Source organism: Neovison vison, chromosome 5 (genome assembly GCF_020171115.1).
Source record: "Neovison vison isolate M4711 chromosome 5, ASM_NN_V1, whole genome shotgun sequence".
NCBI classification, from domain to species: domain Eukaryota; kingdom Metazoa; phylum Chordata; class Mammalia; order Carnivora; family Mustelidae; genus Neogale; species Neogale vison.
Window position 1 is genome coordinate 64,504,592 of NC_058095.1, and position 21,408 is coordinate 64,525,999.

At 45.4% G+C, this 21,408-nt stretch overlaps 1 pseudogene; it reads left to right on the forward strand.

The window, feature by feature from the left end:
• Nucleotides 1-8,044: 8,044 nt before the first annotated feature.
• Nucleotides 8,045-21,408, forward strand: part of LOC122906809 — a 36,449-nt pseudogene continuing 23,085 nt past the window's right edge.

A 21,408-nucleotide genomic window follows, 5' to 3' on the forward strand; every position in this document is an offset into this window, starting at 1 on the left:
TAGTTTTCTTTTCGCAAGGAGGATTTTACCAAACAGCTCATACCTAGTCTTCAGAAAGTCAGAATTCAGGTGCCACCAATGCCGCTTCTTACGCCTTGGCGCCTTAGGAATCGGTTGGGGGAGGGAGCTGAAGACAGTGGTTGAGAGGGAGGAAGGCTAATTTCCGGACAAGGGCCCCAGTGGCGCCTCTCCCATGCTGACCGCCAGGGGGCGTGCCCACCGGCGCGAGACAAAGCCTTGGACACGTGACCACCAGCCGGCCCTCCCGCTTTACTGCGCTGGCCCTGGTGGCGGTTAAAATGGGGCGGGGCTTGGGTGACAACCAAGGTAGGGAGCGCTTGGAGGAGAAAGCAGTGGCCACTGGAGGCTGGGGAGGTGACCGAGGGGTCCAGGTGGCAGGAGGGCCATGCCTTTGAGGCCCTTGGAGGGCGCACTCTGTGAGTCGGGGTTGGGGTCCTGGTGTGGGAGGGCCTGGTGCCCCGGAGGGGATTGGGGAAGCTTGGGGGCCAGGTCAGCCTCAGAGAGACCTAAGCTGGAGGAAGGACCTGTGCCTCTGTGTCCCCCTTCCCTCCCCCACAGACCCCTGCACTTTCCTCCCCTCCCCTGGGCCCCACATCAAGATGTGCTGGCAAAGTTTGCAGTTGGAGCAGGCCCCCTACTCAAGGCCCTGGGCCTTGAGTGCTTTTTCCACCTGGAGGAACTGAGCATTAGAGAGGTCTGCCTCTTTCCAGCGGTGTGAGCCCATTAAGTTATTTCAACTCCCAGAGCCTCAAACTCCAGTTTTTCCAAAGAAATGAATGAGAGACTATGTTAGAAGGCTGTTAAACTGTAAACGATTGCTGCTTTTCTCAAGCCCTCTGTGGCAGCTGCACTGAACGTTTTACATAGGTCATCTCAACCCCAGAAATTAGGGTTCTCACTTTTATCCTGCCTGTGAGCAAATAGGCACTCTGAGGGAACAGCGACTTGCCCAAGGTCTCAGAGCAAGTGAGTGGTGGAACCAGGATTGAGTGCTAGGAGAGGCCGACTGCAAAGCCCACGCTTTTAACCACTAAGTCGCTGCTTCTGTCCTTATTTACATTATTAGAATTATTGTAAATGCCTGGGTTATCATTTCGCTTGCCTGTGGGAATATGAATGTATACAAAGTGAGTTACAGAGCTCTAAAATTGTTCCTGGAAAGATGAGAGGCCCTGACATCAATATGCTTCCGATTAGGTATAGGTTTTCCCAGAAGTATGAAATTCTTTTTATTCCTGTGGAAAGGAACCAGAGCTGGTATTGCACAGTTCATTGATAGGTTCATGTACTAGGAAATTAAAATGGGAAGCAGAGTGAACTGCCGATGGTTATGGTCAATATTTCTCTAAAGGAAACTCCACAAAGAATGTCAGGTGCAGGGGAGATACTTACACAGTCAGTCATGTCAGGAACTTCCCTAGTAAGTAGTAATTTTAAGTCATTCATCTATTCTTTCATTCATTCATTCATTCATTCATTCAGAATCATGGAATACTCACCATTTGCCAGGCTATGGGGATAATACAAATAAGACACAGTCCATTCTCTTAAGGAGCTCTAGGGTGTGTAGGGAGGCTGACTGATACCTGAGCACCATAAAACAATATCCTAAGTGCAGTGATTGAGAGATGCATGGGAGATATTTAAAAAACAAAAATCAAGGACACTTAGTGCAGGATGGTCAGGGAAGGCCTCCTGGAGAAGGTGTGCAGGGGAGCTGACAGAAAGAGTTCCTAGGGGTTATTTGGAATGCAATTGTCTTAGAACACAGTCAGCGTGATTATAATAATATAGGCTCTCCCTGCGAAGGAGAACTCAGCTGTGGTCCAAGGAGAAGGGTGACTGTGGCTCGCCCATCCTTGGAGATGACCAGGGCCACTTAGAAGAATGGTTTTGCCGTGTGGTTCTGCTCATAGGTCAAGAATAAACCTGGCACATGCATGATTCATGTTATTTAAGTATAAAATGCCCCAGGCTCCTTTTTATTTTTTTTAATTATTATTATTTGTTAATATTTATTTATTTGACAGAGAGTGAGAGAGAGCACAAGCAGGGAGAGAACAGGAGAGGGAGAACAGACGCCCCACTGAGGAGGCAACCCAATGTGGGGCTCCATCCTAGATCCCAGAATCATGACCTGAGCCAAAGGCAAATACTTAACTCCCAGACACCCCCCAGGCACCTTTTTGAAATAGTTGATAGTTCCAGTGTGAGAGGAACACTAAGTCTGGCTGAGTAGGAACAGAAAGAAAAGTAAAGGAGGGAATGAAGCAGCTATACATTGTATTTGGAATCACAATCTTCTTTTCTTTCTTTTTTAAGAGAACCCTTGGAGAGTGAAAGGATGCATTAGAATCAGAGCATTTGGAAACAAATGAGCCTTTAAGAGACTTGAGCTCAAAAGGAAAATGTCTTGATTTGGATCAAAGCGGTTCCAAGGAACCAGAGATTAGTTTCCCTGAAACACAGCCCTCAAGCAGGCTTGGGGAGAAAATCGATCAGATCCTCAGGATGAACTGGGATAGGAAAGGAGAGAGGAAAAGAAGATGATCAGACTTAAGTGAGTGGCAAGAGGAAGAATTCCAGTCCAAAGCAGAAATTCCGGAGAAATCACTGGTGTCTACCAGCGAGGACATATTGTTTTGAAGGGATGACCGCGCCAACGTGTATCCTTTGATAAGGGAGTGTAACATGGTTTTTAGTGTCCTCTAGTGCTTTAAAAGCATTGTGAAATAAGGGGATTTTATGCATATGGAAGAAAAAATACCACCCAAAATATCCTTTTGAACTAGTAATAAGACTCGTATGTTTTAAAGTTCAGTTCAGCGCTCTGGAGGGACATGTGTGACAGAAGTGCTGCCTCTGGGCCTGACATCTGGGTCCGACAGTGTTGCTCCCCAGGCAGGAAATTCCAGACCTGGTTTTTCTGTTACATAGGGTGCCCTTTCTTGTGGGAGACTCAAGGACAATCTCTCCCTCTCCTCCCCATTCCCCTTCTTTCTCACTTCCTCCTCCTGCTCCTCCATTTCTTTCCCCTTTCCCTCCTCTCCTCACCTCTTCTGCTTTAGATGGCTTGATGCTTCTCCACAAGCTCCTAAAACCATTACGGGCTCCTAAAACTGCGCATTCGGAGATGGACCAGAAAGCAAAAGGTATGGAAAAAGTGAAAGGCACTGAGAAAGGCACTAGGGTGTCGACTGGCATCTGCCTTTGCCGCACAAATATCACCATTTACCAAGAGAATAAGAGGAGGAGAGTTTTTCCCTTCCTCCTGCATGTGCCACTGAAAATTGCTTCCTAGGATTCACCTCTATTTTTCCCTGTAGATTCTGCCTTTGGAAGATTTGTAAGTGATCAGATGCACATAAAGTGTTTAATGTAGTTCCTGACACACAGTGAGCACTGGACGGGTGCTCACATCTGGATGATGATAGTGGTGGTGGCGGCAAGGATGGTAGTGATGATGAGGATGATGGCAAATACCTAGTGGGAGATGCAGAAAAATGACAGTCTCGTTTCTGTAGACTGGGTTTACTTTGAGCAGTGGCGTTCAAGGTCAAAACTTGGGCTTGTCCAGTCTGAAAGATAGAACAAGTTTCAGAGACCGTGAAGACTTTTGGCTTGTTTAGCCAGCTAGCACGACATCCGGGGATATCGCTAATGAGAGCAAGTGTCCTGCATGCCAGGGGTTTGGGTCCCCTCATAGCCTTGGGCTCACTGCAAAACTCAACTCTTCTAGACCACCTCCCTCCACAAATTTGTTTAGCTCCTTGAGGACACCTTCCTTCTGTTCCCCTTCCTGTATTGGTTTTCTCTCTCTCTCTCTCTATCTCTCTTTATTTTATTTTATTTATTTGACACAGAGAAAGAGATCACAAGTAAGCAAAGTGGCAGGCAGGGAGAGAGGGGGAAGCAGGCTCCCTGCTGAGCGGAGAGCCTGGTGTGGGGCTCTAGGACCCTGGCATCAGGGCAGGCTTAGCCCACTGAGCCACCCAGGTGCTCCCCCTTTTTTTCTTCCTGTTAAAAATAATATGTGCTTTTTTTTTTCCCAAAGATTTTATTTATTTATTTGAGAGAGAGACAGTGAGAAAGAGCATGGGCAAGGAGAAGGTCAGAGGGAGAAGCAGACTCCCCATGGAGCTGGGAGCCCGATGCGGGACTCGATCCCAGGACTCCAGGATCACGACCTGAGCCGAAGGCAGTCGTCCAACCAACTGAGCCACCCAGGCGTCCCAATATGTGCTTTTTTTAAAAAAAATTAAAACAGAGGCACCAGGGTGGCTCAGTTGGTTAAGTGTCTGAGTTTTGATTTCAGTTGGGGTTGTGATTGTGATCTCAGGGTTGTGAGCTCAAACCCCGCATGGGGCTCTGCACTGGGCATAAGGCCTGCTTGGGATTCTCTCTGCCTCTCTCCCTCTGGCCCTCCCCCCTCTAAAAATAAATAAGTTAAAATAAAAAAAAATCCGGCAGATTCCACTTCTCGTACAGACCATGCCAAAACCATTTCCTGAAAGTGACTGTCATTCCAGTTTTGTATAACTGTATATCTTTACAGACCTTTTCCTGGGGATCTATGGACATGTGTGTGCGCACACAAACCACACACGCTAGGTTTTGTTTTCTTTACCAGTAAGATCTTCTGCATGACCACTTAGTATGTCTCGGAGGGTTTTCTGTATCAGGGCGTGTAGAACCACTTCCTCATTTTAAATTCAACTGGTGCCCTGTTATGGATGGCCGTTTTCATTACTTCTGATTTGTTCTCACCAAAGGGGCTTCAACAAGTGTGTTCCTGCCTCTCTCTGCCTGAAGTATCCCCCTTTTCCTTTGGGGTCCCCTGCCTTACACCAGAGGCCTGGAGTAATTCAGAGTGCTCCTGGTAAGTAGGCATAACCCTGGATACTGACTTCCACCGAGAAAACAAGGTGTCTTGCATTTATGAGAAGGACTCTTTGATGATTGTCAAGTGCAGTGAAATCTGCTTTGGACCATAGCGTTTTATGTTCACGTTTGGAAGGTTGCTGTAAGAGCCAGCTACTCCATGACCATTCACCATGAACAGTAGCACTAGTGCCCAGCATCAGCTGATAGTGCGTGCTTTCAGTGAGTGTGAGCGCTGCTGGAGGAAGGAGGTCCCGTTAATACTGAGTGAGTCAGTTGCTAACTAATCACTTAGCCATCACTTTAGAAGCTACCACATTCAATTAATTGGCCTCGGTTAATTTTTTAAATGGAATGCTTTTATTTTAAGTCATCTCTACACCCAGTGAAGGGCTGGAACACTCTGAGATCAAGAGGCATAGGCTTTACTGACTGAGCCAGCCACATGCCCCTAAAGTCTATTTTTTGGAGCAATTTAGATTGATAGCAAACGAAATGAAAAGTACAGGGTTCCCATATACTCCCTTGTGCCCCCCACCAGGTTCCCCTTTTGTTAATATCTTTATTAGTGGGAGACATTTGTTAGAGGTGATGAGCCCATGTTGACTGTTATTATTAACTAACGTCCATATTTTTCTTTAGGGTTCACAATTGGGGGTGTGACATTCTCTGGGCATTGACTAAGGTATGATGAGGTATATCCACCATTGTAGTGTCCTACAGACTTGTGTCACTGCCTTCACATCCCTCGTGCCCCACTCTCCATCCCTGCCTTCACCCCCTCCCTCCCCGGCCACCATTTTCTCCCCCCCCCCCGTCTTCATAGTTTTGCTTTTCCAGAATATCATGTAGTTGGAATCATACAACATGAAGTCCTTTTTAAAAAGATTTTATTTATTTATTTGTCAGAGAGAGAGAGAGAAAGAGAAAACACGTGTCGGGGAAGGGGCAGAGAGAGAGAGAGAGAAGCAGACTCCTGGCTGAGCAGGGGGCCCAATGCAAGGCTCCATCCTAGGACTCTGAGAACGTGACCTGAGCCGAAGGGAGACACTTAACCAACTGAGCTACCCAGGTGTCCCCACTGTGAAGTCTCCTAAGGTTGGCTCCTTTCACTTAGCAAAATGTATTTAAGATTTCTCCATGTCTTTTCCTGGCTTGCTAGTTAATTACTTTTTATTTCTGAATAATACTCTTTTGTATGAATCCACAGCTTTTATAAACTGTTTTAATCACTTGTGTGATTTTTATAAAAGACTTTGCACACAAAAATATGCTTAAGTAAACTACTATTGAGTTAAAAGTAATAGATTTATAATACCTCAAATTTTTCATTTCAGAAAATTTTTATCTTGGATTTATTCCTGGGAATATGGAATTTTAATCATGCTTAGGGAATTTTGTCTTTTTGTGCTTTATTCTTCCAGGGGAAATGGTATATGAGGACCAAATACAAATATTCCCAGCTGAATAATTGCCTTTCTTATGAAGTTCCTCAGTGACTGTACTGTGACTTCCCCCTTCCATCTATTTTCATGAAGTAAATTGAATTTCACAATTTTAAGTGCTCACTATGTGTCAGGTATTGAGCAGCCTAGGTTCTGGGGATTAGGAGGATAGGACGTTCTTTCTGTTTACTGTTGACTTTCTGTTCTTTTTAAAGCAAGGTATAATTCATATACCATTAAATTTACCTTTCTAAAATTTACAATTGTGGTAAAATACACATAAGGTAAAATTTAGCATCTTCAAAAATAAAGATTTCATTTATATATTTGACAGAGAGAGAGGCAGAGAGAGAGGAAACACAAGCAAGGGGAGTGGGAGAGGGAGAAGCAGGCTTCCCAAGGAGAAGGGAGCCTGGCAGGGGGTTCAATCCCAGGATCCTGGGGTCATGACCTGAGCTGAAGGCAGACACCCAATGACTGAGCCACCCAGGTTCCCCTCATCTTTTTTTTAAATATTTATTTATTTATTTATTTGAAAGAGAGGGGGATTGGGGAAGGGCAGAGAAGAGTCTTAAGCAGACTATTCATGGAGCCCGATGTGGGGATGGATGCCACAACCCTGGGATCACGACCTGAGCCAAAGCCAAGAGTCAGTTGCTGATCCAATTGTGCCACCAGGCACCCCTAAAATTTACCATCTTCTCCATTTTGAAGTGTACAGCATCGTAGTAGGTACATTCACACTGTGGTGCAACCGACACCTGGAACTCATCTCCTGAAAAGGAAACTCCCTACCCATTGAAGAACTCCCCGTTTCCCAGCCCTGCTCCTGGCAACCACCATTCCACTCTCTGTCTCTACGGAACTGATTCTTCTTGGGACCATGTCCGTGGAATCCTACCATATTTGTCTTTCTGTGACTGGTGGATTTCACTTCCATGATGTCCCCAAGGCCCATCCATGTCATAGAGCATCGGGTCTCCTTCCTGTGGAAGCCTGAGCAACACTCACATGTTGTTCATCCCTTCATCTGTCATAGGACACTTGGCTTCCCTTTACCTTCTGTTTTCTGTGAAGTATGCTGCTCTAAACATGGGCATGTGAATGTCTCCTTGAGAGCCTGCTTCCAGTTCTTTGAGGTAGGTAACCGGAAGTGTCATTGCTGCATAATATGCTAATTCTGCTTTCAGTGTTTGGAGAGCTCTCCCTGGGGCTTTCCAAAGCAGCTGCATGATTTCACATTCCTATCACGAGTGCCCAGTGGTTCCAATTTCTTCACATCGTCATAAAATTGACCCCTTTAAAGCATACCATCCATTGCTTTTTAGCATGTTCACAAGGTTGTGCAGCTGTCACCACTCTCTAATTCCAGAACATTTTCATCCCCCACAAAAGAAATCCATATCTCCTAGCCATCACTCCCCAATCACCTTCCCCAGGCCCCCAGCACCACTGGGCTCCTTTCCATATCTATGGGTCGGACTGACCCTGCACTGTGTGTGGCCCCTTTCACTCAGCGTCATGGATTCGAGGGTCCTCCGCACCCTAGCATGCCACTGAGGATGTTCTTGAAAGGATTTCCCTCACTTTGAACTGATGATGTGAAATCCTTCCCCTCCAGAGACTGCGCCAGGGGTGCCTGGCATCACAGTTCTGGGCTCCGTACACTCAGGGTCTTGCCTTTTGTCTTCCAGACCATGACTTGGTCTTTCGGATGGAACAGTTCTCTTCCTGTTTACTACATTCAAGATGAAAACCAGCGAGTTCTTCCGTACCTCTGTGCTGACACTGCGTTCATCTACGATGTCTTCAAGAATACTCAGCATCATCTTCAGGTATGCAAGTTTTTGTTGTGCTTTTTAAGATGTATTTAATTAATTAATTAATTTATTTAAGAGAGCAAGCAAGAGAGAGCAATAGGGAGAAACAGACTCCCCTGCTCAGCGGGGAGCCTGACCTAGGGCTCGATCCCAGGATCCTGAGATCAAAGACTTAGCTGAAGGCAGACGCTTAACTGACTGAGCTGCCCAAGAGTCCCCAGACATATATTTTAATAAGGACCCTCCTTAAGTCAATGCCTAGGTCAAAAACATCACAGAGGGCTTCCCAAAAGTCTAGTCCATACTCAGGGATCCATGCCATGTAGGTGCAGAATTTTCTCTCTAGGTGTTGGAAACACACAAGCCCACAAGCAGCCCTTCTTGGAGCTTAGTTGAATGTGCAGCACTGAGCCCAGTGCTGATGGGAGGGAGGGGGGGAGTTTGTGTCTGCAGAGCGAGGAAGGAGCAGCAGGCAGAGGGACTGAGAAATAGGGACCATGTCAGGCAGCTGTCCAGCCTCCTGCAGAGTCATGTGGCTGGGAGTGGCCTTGATTATCCATCCATCCATCCATTCATTCCTTCATTCATTTATTCCATAGTTATTTATCAGAACCTCTTTGTTTCAGATTCTGGGCCTGTAGTCATGAACAAAACATGGAGCTTATAGTCTCATAAATACCCAATTACAAATTACAACAAACACTCCAAAGGAAATGTGGACTGCTGCAGGAGAGAGATGAGGAGTGAGAGATGGCCCTCCAGTTGGTTGTGCTGGCAAACATGCCCTTTGTGCCGAGATCTGACTGACTGAGGAGAACCAACCATGGGCAGTTTGGGGAGGAGCAGTCCAGACCCAGGGAGCTCCAGGTTTGCAGGCCTGCCCATGGGGTCCAGAAAGAAGGCTGGTATGACTGACACGGAATGAGCAAGGGAAGAGGAAGGAGGGAGGAAATGGGCTATTTCCTGGCAGGCAGCACTAGCATCTTGTTTCCAGAAGGTTCCTGAGTTACTGGGAAAGGATTGTGAGGGGATGGGAATGAAAGCAGGGAGACCAGCAGAGAGGCTTTTACTCCAGATCTGCTCAGTGACCTGGATGGACACTGTTTAAGGGAGAGGAGGCCAGCAGGGCTTCAAGGGGGCTGGAGGTGGGGCAGAACCCCAACATTTATTCCCCACCTGGGTTCACAGTTGGGCACATGCCTAGATTTGTAGGGAGCCCTTGTCCTTGTGGAGAGTGTGGCTTACCCTTCAGGGGTTTTGAGGGAAAGAAAATCGGAAAACCACTGATTATGGAGAAATGCCAGGGAAAGGCCATAGGAGTGGGATTTTCAGCCTGATGAACCAGGAAGGGAAGCTTAGTTCTCTCTGTGGGGCTCCAGCCCCTCTGGCCATCCTGAATGTTTCAGAGCATTTTCTCTGCATTTCTGCAGGGCCATGCTAATGTGATCTCCTGCCTCTGCATCAGGGAAGACAGACGGTGGATTGCCACTGCCGACAAAGGGCCCGACTGCCTGATAATCACATGGGACTCCTTCACAGGGTAGGTGTGGTGCAAGCCTCTTTTTCCCTGCTCTGTGTAGCATATCTGCAACAAATGAGAAATGCTGGTCTGGGCATGCAGAAGCCAGCGGTGGGATGCCGGGTGAGGGTGAAGCAGCCTGGGGTGACATTACCTTCATGAATTTCCCCCATTACAATTCTTGGCCCTTTAGGCCAAGAAGGTTGGTTTGGCGATGTCCCAGAGTAGATGAGGGAGGTTAACTCTAACCCAGCTTGGAGGCCCAGAGAAGTGAAGTCATTTTCCCCATCTACAAAAAAAAAAAAAAAAAAAAAAGAGGCTAATCATACCCACTGTTTTAGTTTCCTTGGGCTGCTCTAAGAAATTACCACACCCTGACGTGCCTGAAGGGCTGAGCAGGTTAAAGCCTCTGCCTTTGGTTCAGGTCCTGACCCCAGAGTCCTGAGATCTAGCCCTGCATCTGTCTTTCTGCTCAGCAGGAATCCTGCTTTTCTCTCTCTCTCTCTCTCTCTGCCTGCTTCTCTGCTTACTTGTGTGATCTCTGTCCATCAAATAAATAATTAATATCTTTAAAAAAATTACCACATGCTGAGGGGCTTAAAATAACAGAAAGTTATTCCCTCACAGTTCACGAGGCTGGAAGTCTGAAATTAGGGTGCCCTAAAGAGTGTTTCCTTCTGGGGCTCTGAGGGGGAACCTGCTCCAGGCCTCTCTCCCAGCTGCTGGCGGTGGCTGGCAGCCCTTGATGTTCCTTGGCTGGTAGACTAATCACTCTAGTCTCTGCTGCTGTCTTCACATGGCGTTGTCCTCTGTGTGTCTCATTGTGTGTGCCCTTCTATCAGTTCAGCAGTCCTTGGTTTTAGGATCCATCCTAATCCACCCTCATCTGAACTAATACGTCTCAAGGACCCTGTGAGCATTATATGCTCACATCCTGAGGCTCTGGGTGGACCTGACTTCTGAGGAGGCCCTCAACACACTGCATTTACCTTACGGGACTGTCATGAAGACGAGTAGCAAACAGTACATGGCCCATGATAGATGTTCATGTGTGTTTTCTTTCTTCATTCCTGGTCCTAGAGGCAGAGTGCAGTGCTAGATTAATTCATAAGATTGTAAGGCCCTGGTTGAGTTGTAGGGGTGGTGACATAGGGGTGGATGAGTCCAGTTGGGGATGAGTAGTAAGAAGTTGTTTAAAGCTCTTGGGTATTCTGGAAAGTTAGGTTGAATGTTCTAAGATACAGGTCCCCCCGGTGACTGGTGATGTCCTAGGGCCCTGTTACTTAATCCTGGTCCTCATCTTACTAGATGTCTCAGTGGCATTTGACACTTGTCATTTCCTTGGCTTCTCTGATACCACGTCCCCTTGGTTTTCATCTGCCTTCTCAGACTCTGCTTCCTCTGGCCCAAGATGGTGAGGAGGATACAGTTGGTCCTTTTCTCCAGCCAGGAGGGAGCAGACCTGGGGTGGTAACCACACCATCTTCATCTCCCTAACCACCTCATAATTCCTCTTTTCATGGATGAGGAAGCTGCTGGAGAACATTCTACCTGGATGTCCCATGGATATCTCCTGCTAAAATGTCCCCAAGCCCTGTTACATCACCTCCCAGAGGCCTTCTAAAGCCCACTCTGCTGGCCCTGCCCTCCCACTCCCACCTGGCCAGCCTCCTCCTCTGCAGCTTCACTCTGCAACCCAACCTCCAGGATGGTGATTTAGAATACACATAACATGACATTGGCCATCTTCATATTTTTAGAAAAGATTTATCATTTATTTAAGACCAAGAGAGTGTGAGTGGGGGGAGGGCAGAGGGAGAGGGAGGCAGAATCCTCAAGCAGCCTCCTCGCTGAGTGCGGAACCCAACATGGGGCTTGATCCCAGGACCCTCAGATCATGACCTGCACTGAAACCAAGAGCCAGAGGCTGTACCAACTGAGACACCCAGGTGCCCCATTGTAAAAATATATATATTTTTTAATTTAAAGATTTTATTATCTGCTGGAGGCAGAGGCTTTAACCCACTAAGTCACCCAGGCGCCCCAAATTATGATTTTTAAATGTCTAATTTGGTGGCATTAATTACATTCACAATGCTGTGTGACAATCGGCACTATTTCCGGAACATTTTCATCACCCTAAACAGAAACTCTATGACAGTGAGCTCCCCATTCTCCTTCCTCTGTGCCCCTCATCAACTTTCTTTCTCTATAGGTTTGCCTGTCATCATTTTATGTCCGTGAATCATATGTAGCTTTTTATGTCTTGTTTTTCTCTCAGCATAATGTTTTCAGAGTTCTCCCATGCTGTGGCATCAGTCAGTGCTTCCTTTGTTTTCAAGATTCTATCACATGGATATACTGATTCTGCTTATCTACTCATCTGTTGATTTTTAATAATCTTTTAATTGAAAGCTAAGGTCTCCTTTGACCACCATCTCCAATCTTTGCCCTCTTCCTGGAGGTAGTAAATTTGGTGTGTTTCCTTCCAAAACATTTGCTATTGTCCTAAATACAGATCCATGGACATCAGCGTGCAGCATCGTGTGGTTGTTTTCCACAGCATTTTGAGTGTGATCTTTTCACAAAAGCAAAATCTGTTTCTGTTACTCCCCTGCTGAACACCCTTCAGAGGCTGCCTCTTGCCGATGCAGCCTGAGATAGAGGGAAAAACGCATTTTGCATCCTAGTCATGGGAACTTGTCCCCCAGAAAGTGGAATTCCCCTTCTGTGTGCCTGGCTGTCACCTGTGGCTGTCACATGCTTCCAGCTGCAAGTAGTGGAATATCTGAGTTACACATGAAGAAAAGTTGTTCTATCCTGTGATAGAGTCCACAGGAGGAAGGGTGGGCGCCTCACATGTGTCTCTTCTCTGAAACTGTTGCTGGTAGCTCCCTTCCCCAGGCGCAGCTGGCTCCCTAAAAAGGCTTTATTCTTTGCTTTTTTTTTCTTTGCTTTGCTTTTTTCTAAGATTTTATTTACTTATTTGACAAAGTAGAGAGCACAGGTAGGCAGAGAGGAAGGCAGAAAGAGAGAGGCGGAAAGAGACTCCCTGCTGAGCAGGGAGCCTGATGTGGGGCTCAATCTCAGGACACTGGGGTCACTACCCGAGCTGAAGACTTAACTGACTGAGCCACCCAGGCGCCCCGATTTGATTTTTCTCTTGCCTATAAAGCTGTCTCCCCGACTAGACTAGGGGTGACTCTGGCAGTGATTTTTTTTTTCTTTTTAATTGCAAAGTAAAGTGAATCTTTGGTTAATGATTCAATATGTCAATGCAAGTTTTATGACATAGTAAATGATGAATTTGGGACCCAGAAAAAAATCAGTTGGTTTTAGAATTAATATTCACTTTATTAAAGTTATAAACTAAGAACCATAGTTTTCCCTTAAGTTTTTTTTAATTCAACTTATAAGTCGTATTCCTTTTATAAATCTAGCAGATTTTTATAATTGCCTTTAAGGAGGTTTTGATTAATGTTTGGCCCAAATCACAGATTTGATTACTAATTCCTTTTAAAAATTTTTAAACTGCACTTAGAAATTGAATATATTTGGTTTTATCTCTAAGTTCTTTAGTAGTCTGATTAAAAAATAAACCCTTTACCCATACTTAGAGAATTAATGTAAATCTAATAAATTAGACACAACTATGGCAAATCTTAAGTTCTCTTAAATAATCTAATACTGTTTATAAACCAGTGTGATTTGAGTGTAAAATTACAAGTCTGAATCAATGACGGGCTTTAAATTAGAGTCACAAACTCAATCCATCAGAGGCTCTGATATGTTAAATTCTTTTAAACATCACCCATTCCTAAGCAAAATAAACAGATTCTCTTCCCACCAATATGTTTACAGAACAGGCCCAGGTGACATCACTGGCTCTCTGTTTTAATTCTGGAAAGCCACAGGGATAAGATGCTTTTCCCCACTAAGGACATCATGGTGTCATTCACAGCAATGTTAGGACTGCCTTCTCTCAAATGATTTTGGGGGCTAGTTCCCAGGGGGATGAAGCCTTCTCCGGTGACAGAGAACCAGCCAGGTCCTCAGCTGGGACACAGACTTGGTCCCAGCCAGTTGGGGCCATGGAGTGACCTACAAGGCCTGCTGGTATTTCCTGTAACAAGAGCTCTGTAATGAAGAACAATGGGAAACCACCAGCCCGTGGTCCTGGATCAAGAGTCCTACCACCGGCCTTTGCTCCCCTGACCCCCGTGCTGCTGCTCACTCACATCACTCACATCCTTGCTTCTGTTGTGTTCCTCTGGATCACTTAGATATTTAAGTATCTCATTTAATTCTGCATGTGACAAGGTTTTTCCTGCTTCTTAGGGTTCTACAGTCTTGCCAGTGACATAGTATAGTAGTGAATGAGGGAAGGAAAATTGAGTCCTTCCTTACCCAGACCCATCTCCAGAGTCACCCTTGTTTAGTTTAGAATCTGTTCCTTTAGACTCTTCCATGCACAGAAATGTGTGCACTCTCTCTCCCTCATGCAGGATGAAGCTAACTACACTGTTCAGCAACTTGCTTTTTTCACAAAATTTTGGTCACCTTCCCACATCGGCCTCATTCTTTTTTTTTTTTTTTTTTAGTTATTTTTCAGAAAAAGGGAGAGAGAGAGCATAAGTTTTCAGAGTGACAGGCAGAGGGAGAGGAAAAAGCACGCTCTCCACTGAGCAGGGAGCCTGATACAGGACTTGATCCCAGGACCTGAGCTGCAGGCAGCCCCTTAACCAACTGAGCCACCCAAGTGCCCCTGCCTCAATCTTTTTGCAAGTAGCCTAGTTTTTCATTATATGGTTATGTCATAATGTTTTTTAACAGTTCCCACATCCGTGGATATTTGTATTTTTGAGATTTTTTTGCCATTAAAGCAGTGCATGATGAACATTATTTTTATATTTATCTCTGTTTAATTTTGCTATTCTTTTTCTGGGAAGAAAGCTGTAGAAGAGCAATTGTTGAATCCTAGGGTGTGTGCATTTAAAATTTTGACAGATGCAGCTAAGTTGCTGTCTAGAAAGACTGTGCTTATTTTCATTCCCACTTAGGTGGGAGAGCGCTTGTTTTCCTGAGAGCTGGGGTATTGTCCTAGGCATCTTTTTTTCTTATTTCCGTCCTTCGTGCCTGGCACAGAATCAGCGTTCAATAGTGGATGACAGTTGACTTCATGAAGAGAACAAACAGCATGTTTGCATAATGCTGAGTTAGTTTTATTATTTTTTAAAATTAGGTAAAATTCACATAAGGTAAAATAGGCCGTTGTGAAGCCTGCGATTCAGTGGCATTGAGCGTGTTTATAATGTTGTGCCATCGCCGCTAGTATCCGGTTCCAACTGCTGTTTTAAAGTCATCTCTATGCCCAACGTAGGGCTGGAACCCACAAACCCGAGGTCAGGAGTCACATGCTCCACCAGCTGAGCCTGCTGGGTGCCCCTAGTTCCAAAACCCCACAAGGAAAACCTAAAGCCCTCAGTCATCCCTCCCATTCCCCCTGACAGCCACTGACATGCTAGTCCATCCCTTTGGATTTTCTAATTCTGGAAACTTCAATCAATGAGCTCGAACAATGTGTGGTCTTTGTGTCAGACTTCTCCACTTCATGTGATGTTCTGGGGGGTCCACCCCTGATACAGCAGGGGTCTATGCTTCCTTCCTCTGTATGGCTGCATTGCAGTCTGTTGTATGGATGGACCACATTTGTTTCCTCCATAGCTTTTGAAGCGAGTCCCTCTGGGGAGCAAGGCAGACCTCCACAATTGGGTGTTCCCTGGTCCTGTTTTGCACCATTCCTGTGCACACAATATTGACAGCTGCCCAGAAGGCAATGGCATCGGGGCCATAGCCATCACCTGGGTTGCCAAATATCTGGGAACCATCTCTGATGCTGAAATCCAGATATGGGGCACGTGGAGGCGGCCTCAGTGGGCTGGCTGGCCTGTCAAGTGGGTCCTGGTGAGCAGTTCATGTGGTGATGTGATGCTCTCAGGGAAGGACTGGATCCCACGGCCCCTCATTGGGGGTTCTCTTTCTGGGGTTTAGCTCATGGTGCCATGTTCCCGAGCCAAAGTTACATGGCTACCATGAGAGGTGTCGGGTTTATCAACAGTCTTCAGGAACCTTCTCATTCTGCTCCATCTACTGTCATTCACAGGAAGTTTGCATCTGGAGGCGGACCTTAGCCATGGAAATGCCAACATGTACCCGCAATCTCCTCAAAGAGTATGGTGTTCAGGTGAGCTCAGTTTGAGTTTGCAAAGCTAGTCTACAGTCACACCAAGCCCAGGTCCAAACCTACTTTTGGTTTTGCTGGCATTCAGTTATGGTACACTAGCACTTGTAAAAAACAAAACAAAACAAAACAAAAAACACCATGGCCGTATCCTTGATCTCATTTTACTCTTCTTGATAGTGAGCAATATTTTCTTGAGCATATATTATGTGCCAGGTTCTGCTAAGTTTGTTACAGCAAGCATCTGACACAGTCAATGCAAACGTGCTGGGAAGGAGTTCTTTAGTAACACAATGGACTGCTACTGTTAAGTACTAGGTAATTTGTCTGAAGTCATGGGCCAGTGGCCTTTCCTGTTCTAGACATGCTCTTAACTGCTCCTGAGACCCAGAAATTATTAGTCTCAGTTTGCTTGGAGCGACTTGCCAAGGACAACCACCGAGTCTACTCTTCCGTTCTGTATCGTCTTACTCATCGTTGCACCCTTTGCTCACCACACGGCTGCTTGGTCCCTACGATGTGCCAGACACTGTGCAAAGTGTTCACCTGGGTGCAGGACCCAGAACCCAGTCAGAGGTCCTGGGTGACTGGGCTCAGCTGGGTACATGCCATACTGCAGCTTCATGTCCACGTCTCTCCTTCTTGTCCCCCACCTTCCCTCTAGGTCTCCGCAAAAAATTTCCTCACAGCTTTTATAAGCTGAGCTGATACAGTAGCCGCTGGCCATAGTGAGTTTTTCTGTTGATGGAAGAAACCACTCTGGGACTTTTTAGAGCTTGCATTGAATCTGTAGATTGCTTTGGGCAGTTGTCCTCTTAACAATCCATGAGCACAGTGGCACTTGTGTGGCTCAGTGGGTTAAAGCCTCTGAGCTTCTGCTCAGGCCATGATCCTAGGGTCCTGGGATTGAGCCCTGCATCAGGCTCTCTGCTCAGTAGGGAGCCTGCTTCCCCCCACCTCCCACCTGCCTCTCTGCCTACTTGTAATCTCTGTCTGTCAAATAAATAAATAAAATCTTTAAAGCAAGTAAACAAACAAACAAAAGAATCCACGGGCACAGGCTGTCTTTCCATTCTCTTACATCTTCTTGAGTTTCCTTCAGCAGTATCCTTTGCAGCAAACAAACCCTCCACTGAAAGTTTGTTCGTAGGTCTTTTTATGCTATCATAAGTGGATTGGTGTTCTTCATTCCCTTCGTGGATTTTCATTGCTAGTCTATAGAAACACATCTGCTATGTGTAGGATTTTGTGTCATGAAACTTTGCTGAATACAAGTGGCTACTTGGATTTAAGTCAGTTAGAGTGAGATAAAACTAGAGATTCAGGGGCGCCTGGGTGGCTCCATGGGTTAAGCTGCTGCCTTTGGCTCAGGTCATGATTCCAGGGTCCTGGGATCGGGCCCCACATCAGGCTCTCTGCTCAGCAGGGAACCTGCTTCCCCACTTTCTCTGCCTGCCTCTCTGACCACTATGTGATCTCTGTCTGTCAATTAAATAAATAAAATCTTTAAAACAAAACAAAAACAAACAAAGAAAACTGCAGATTCATTTCCTTGGCCTCACTACATTTCAAGTACTCCCCAGCCACCAGTGGCCAGTGGCTGCCTAGTTTGGCAGAACAGATGAACCATTATTTTGGCGGCAGAGGAATGTGCTGTGGACAGCGCTGCAAGGCCCCAAGACTGGAAGGATTCTGCCATATTCTACCTGCTCTACATTCCTGCCCACCCCGCTGGACTAAGCCCTTCGATTTGGGCTTGAGTCACAAAGGGTGAGCAAGCTCTCAGCACAGCCCAGCTTTGTAGTAGGCTGGCTGTTTCATTAGAGTGAACTGTCTCACACCTTCTCTTCATCCCTCCCCATCCCTTCCTCTTCCTCTTGGCTGATGACCTCTCTCATTTTGCGTTGAGAGAATGGGGGCCATCATATACAAACACTGGCCTGTTCTCCCTCTCAGCCTACAACCTGCTTCATCCTCACCAGTGTCTCTTGCTCCTCTGTGTGTAAGAGTGGCCAGTGCCCGAGATGCCTCTCCTCTGGGGCACCCGAGGCCCTCTCCTGCAATGATCCACTCTCCCTCCCTCTGTGGCTATACTCCGAGCAGACACACATGTGTTTGATTCCCCTGTCTTTGGGGGACACCACTGATGGTGCATCTCCCTCCAGCTCTGGCTCTCTGCACCTCTTCACAGTTACATGTTTCTGAGGTGCTGTCTGTGCCTGCTTTCTGACTTCATCATGTCTCATTTACACTTTTTTGCCCAAAATATTTGATCTCTTTATATTTTCATTGCTAAAGGAGGCATACATCCAAAATGTGTACATTTTAAGGCATGAAACAAAAGGTACATGTGTGTTTACTGCCCATTGAAGAAAGAAAATAACCCAAACCCTAGAAATCCCTTTGTCCTCCTTCCACAATCCCATCTCCAAGTTAACTAGGGTTAACTAGTTAACTAGTGTCCCAGATTTTGTGTTACACATTCCCATGCTTTCCTGTATACTTTTGTCTAGCAAGTGTCTCTCAGTACTTTCCTTTTTTTTTTTTTTCCCTGAGTGAGAAAGAGAGAATTTGAGCAGGGAGGGGCGGAAGGAGGGAGAGAGAGACTCTCATGCAGACTCCAGGCTGAGTGCAGAGCCTGATGTGGAGCTCGAACTCAGGAGTCTGAGATTCTGACCTGAGTCAAAATCAAGAGTCAGATGCTTAACCAACTGAGACACCCAGGTTTCCGCCACCACTTTTTTAAAGTAGGCTCCACAGCCAGCATGGGGCTGGAACTCAGGACCCTGAGATCAGGAGCTATGGGCTCTACTGGCTGAGTCAGCCGGGTGCCCCTCCCTCAGCACTATCCTATTTTGTTTTACTTGTTTTGATTGGTGCATATCGGGAATCATAATTGATTCATTTTGTCTGCCTTGTTTCTGAGATTCATCCATTTTGATTACTGAGCTATAATTCACTATTTTCACACCTATCTAGCCTTTTCTACTTTGAATATAATATAACTCATTTATCTATCCTACTGATGATGAAAATTTTGGTTCTTCTGATCTGTCTTCCACCTACCCACAGCTCTACCAAATCTGTGCTTATCACAGTCACTGGTATTTCCAAGTGAAGCAAGAACTATTACATTGGCACGAGCACCGTTCCCAGTGAGTGCTGAAGACACCTTCCTTGTGCTCACAACCTTCCCTGAGCTACTCTGTGGCCTTATCCTCTTTGACTGCACACCTTCTAAATGCTGGCTGTCCTCAGGGTTGAGTTGTGGGAGCTCCTCTTATGGAGACACCTTCTTCCTGGGTGTTCTCATCCATTCCCATGACTTTTAAGTCCTGTGCACTCCCAAGATGCACCCGAAATCCTTCCTCCCCTCTCCATTTCCATGGCCACCAAAGCTCCCTGCATGACTACAATATCCTTCCAGCTGAGCTGTGTTCACTCTTGTTCCAGTCTTTCCTGCCATCCTGCAGCAGCCAGAGCAACAGTTCTTAAGTGAGCTGGACAGATCATACCACTCTCTTACTTCAAGTCTTTGAGTGGCTTCCCTTTGTGAGGGGGATAACCCTAAGCTTCCCCTCCACCCATCTTCCAGCATCTACCCTCCTGTTTATTAATGTCTGTCCATTTGTATTCCCTGGAATTTTACAGAAATGGACTCTTTTTGTGGAGGATGCTGACTTCTTTTATTCAATTTAATTTTTTTATTTGATTTAATTTTTGAGATTCATCTATGAATGCAAAAATAGTTTATTTCTCTTTATTCCTCTTTATGTGTCCTTTAAAATGTGAATGCTGAGTAGTCATCAAATGGATATGTCACAATTTTCTGATTCACCTGTTAAAAGACATTTGCTCTGTTTCCTGTTTGTGGCTGTTGAAAACAAAGGTGCATGAACTTTCATGCACAAGTCTTTGTAGGATATATGCTTTTGTTTCTCTTAGTAATTATCTTTGTTTCTGAAGGCTATTTGCCCTAACTTTAGGGCTGTAGGGTGGTAGTTATTTCCATATGTTGAAGATATTATTGTCTTCAGACATAATATCATTTCTGTTGAGAAGTCAACTATCAATCTTATTGTTCCCCCATCTGAAAATTATGTATGTCTTTCCCCTCCTGCCCCATTCTGGCCGCTTTTAAGGTTTTCTGCTAATTGTTAGCAGTTTTTAAGGATGTGTCTCTATGTATATGAATATGTTGTTGATTTTTTAAAAAATCCAAAATTGGTGCCTAGCTGGCTCAGTCAGTGTAGTATGTGATTCTTGATCTTAACTTGTGAGTTCAAGCTCCATGTTGGCAAAGAGATTACTCACAAAAAAAGGATAAATAAATAAAAATGAAAATCTAAAAAACAAAAAAACGTATCTTCTGGAGTTCTTTGAACTTGGAATATTGTATCTTTCTTCAGTTTTGCAAAATTCTCTCCCACTACTTTTAACATCACTTTTATCACTTTTTTTTCTTTCCTCTCCTTTTGGTACTCCAATTATACAGACATTAGACCTGTCTTGTGCTCTATCTCTCTTATTGTCTTTATTGTCTGTTCTTTTGTGTCTTTATCCTTCAGTGTGGACATTTTCTCCTACAATTTATCTTCCCATTGTACTGACCAATTATTTCTTTGGCTATATTTTATTTTCTGTTAAATTATCTTTTGAAGTTTTTTAAGTCAGTTTTTTTTGTTTGGTTGTTTTGTTTTAGATCTAGAATTTCCACTTGATTCTTTTTAAAAATAGTGTTACTGCTGAGATTGCCCATCTTGCCCTCTACTCTCTGGCACTCCATGACCACAGTTATTGTCAAGTCTGTGTATGTTGATGTTATGCCTGCATCTCCTGGGGTCTCTTGCTGATGATTGCTTCCCTCTCAATTGTCAGTTATTTGAAAATGTCTCTTTCATATGCCTGGTTGTGTTTCATTGGATGCTCAGTGTCATGCTTTAAGAAGTCTAGGAATAATTTGATACTCAGGATGGTACCTTCCTCCAAGGAAGACTCACTTTTGCTTCTTGCTGGCATCTGGCAAAGTTAACGAGATTAACTGATTAATTGCATCACAAATCACAGTGATTTGAGGCTGATTTCCAGCCTTTTTGAGGACTTGTCCATGCATTTACCTCCAACAGTTCTGCCCCCTTCCCGGCCACCCTATTCCCCCCGCCCCTGCCAAGGCTAATGAGCTGTCCTGAAATTACTTCTCAAATATTAGGACTGGTCCTTCACATTCCTGGAGCAGGCATGGAGTAGGTGATGGTGTGGAGGTGGCAGGAAGGGAATGTAAGTCATGTTTCTAGAAGTTGTCTCCCAGGGCTGCCCCCTGCATCGCTTCACCTCAGGCCGCAGCCACCCCCTCCCATATACATAACCCCACAGGACACGTGCCTCAGTCTCCCCAGTGAGCTCTGTGGTGGTGTAGCTGTTGTTCAGCTTCTGCACTTTGTGGTTTCCTCACTTGCATAGTTACCCCAGGGTTGATTTATG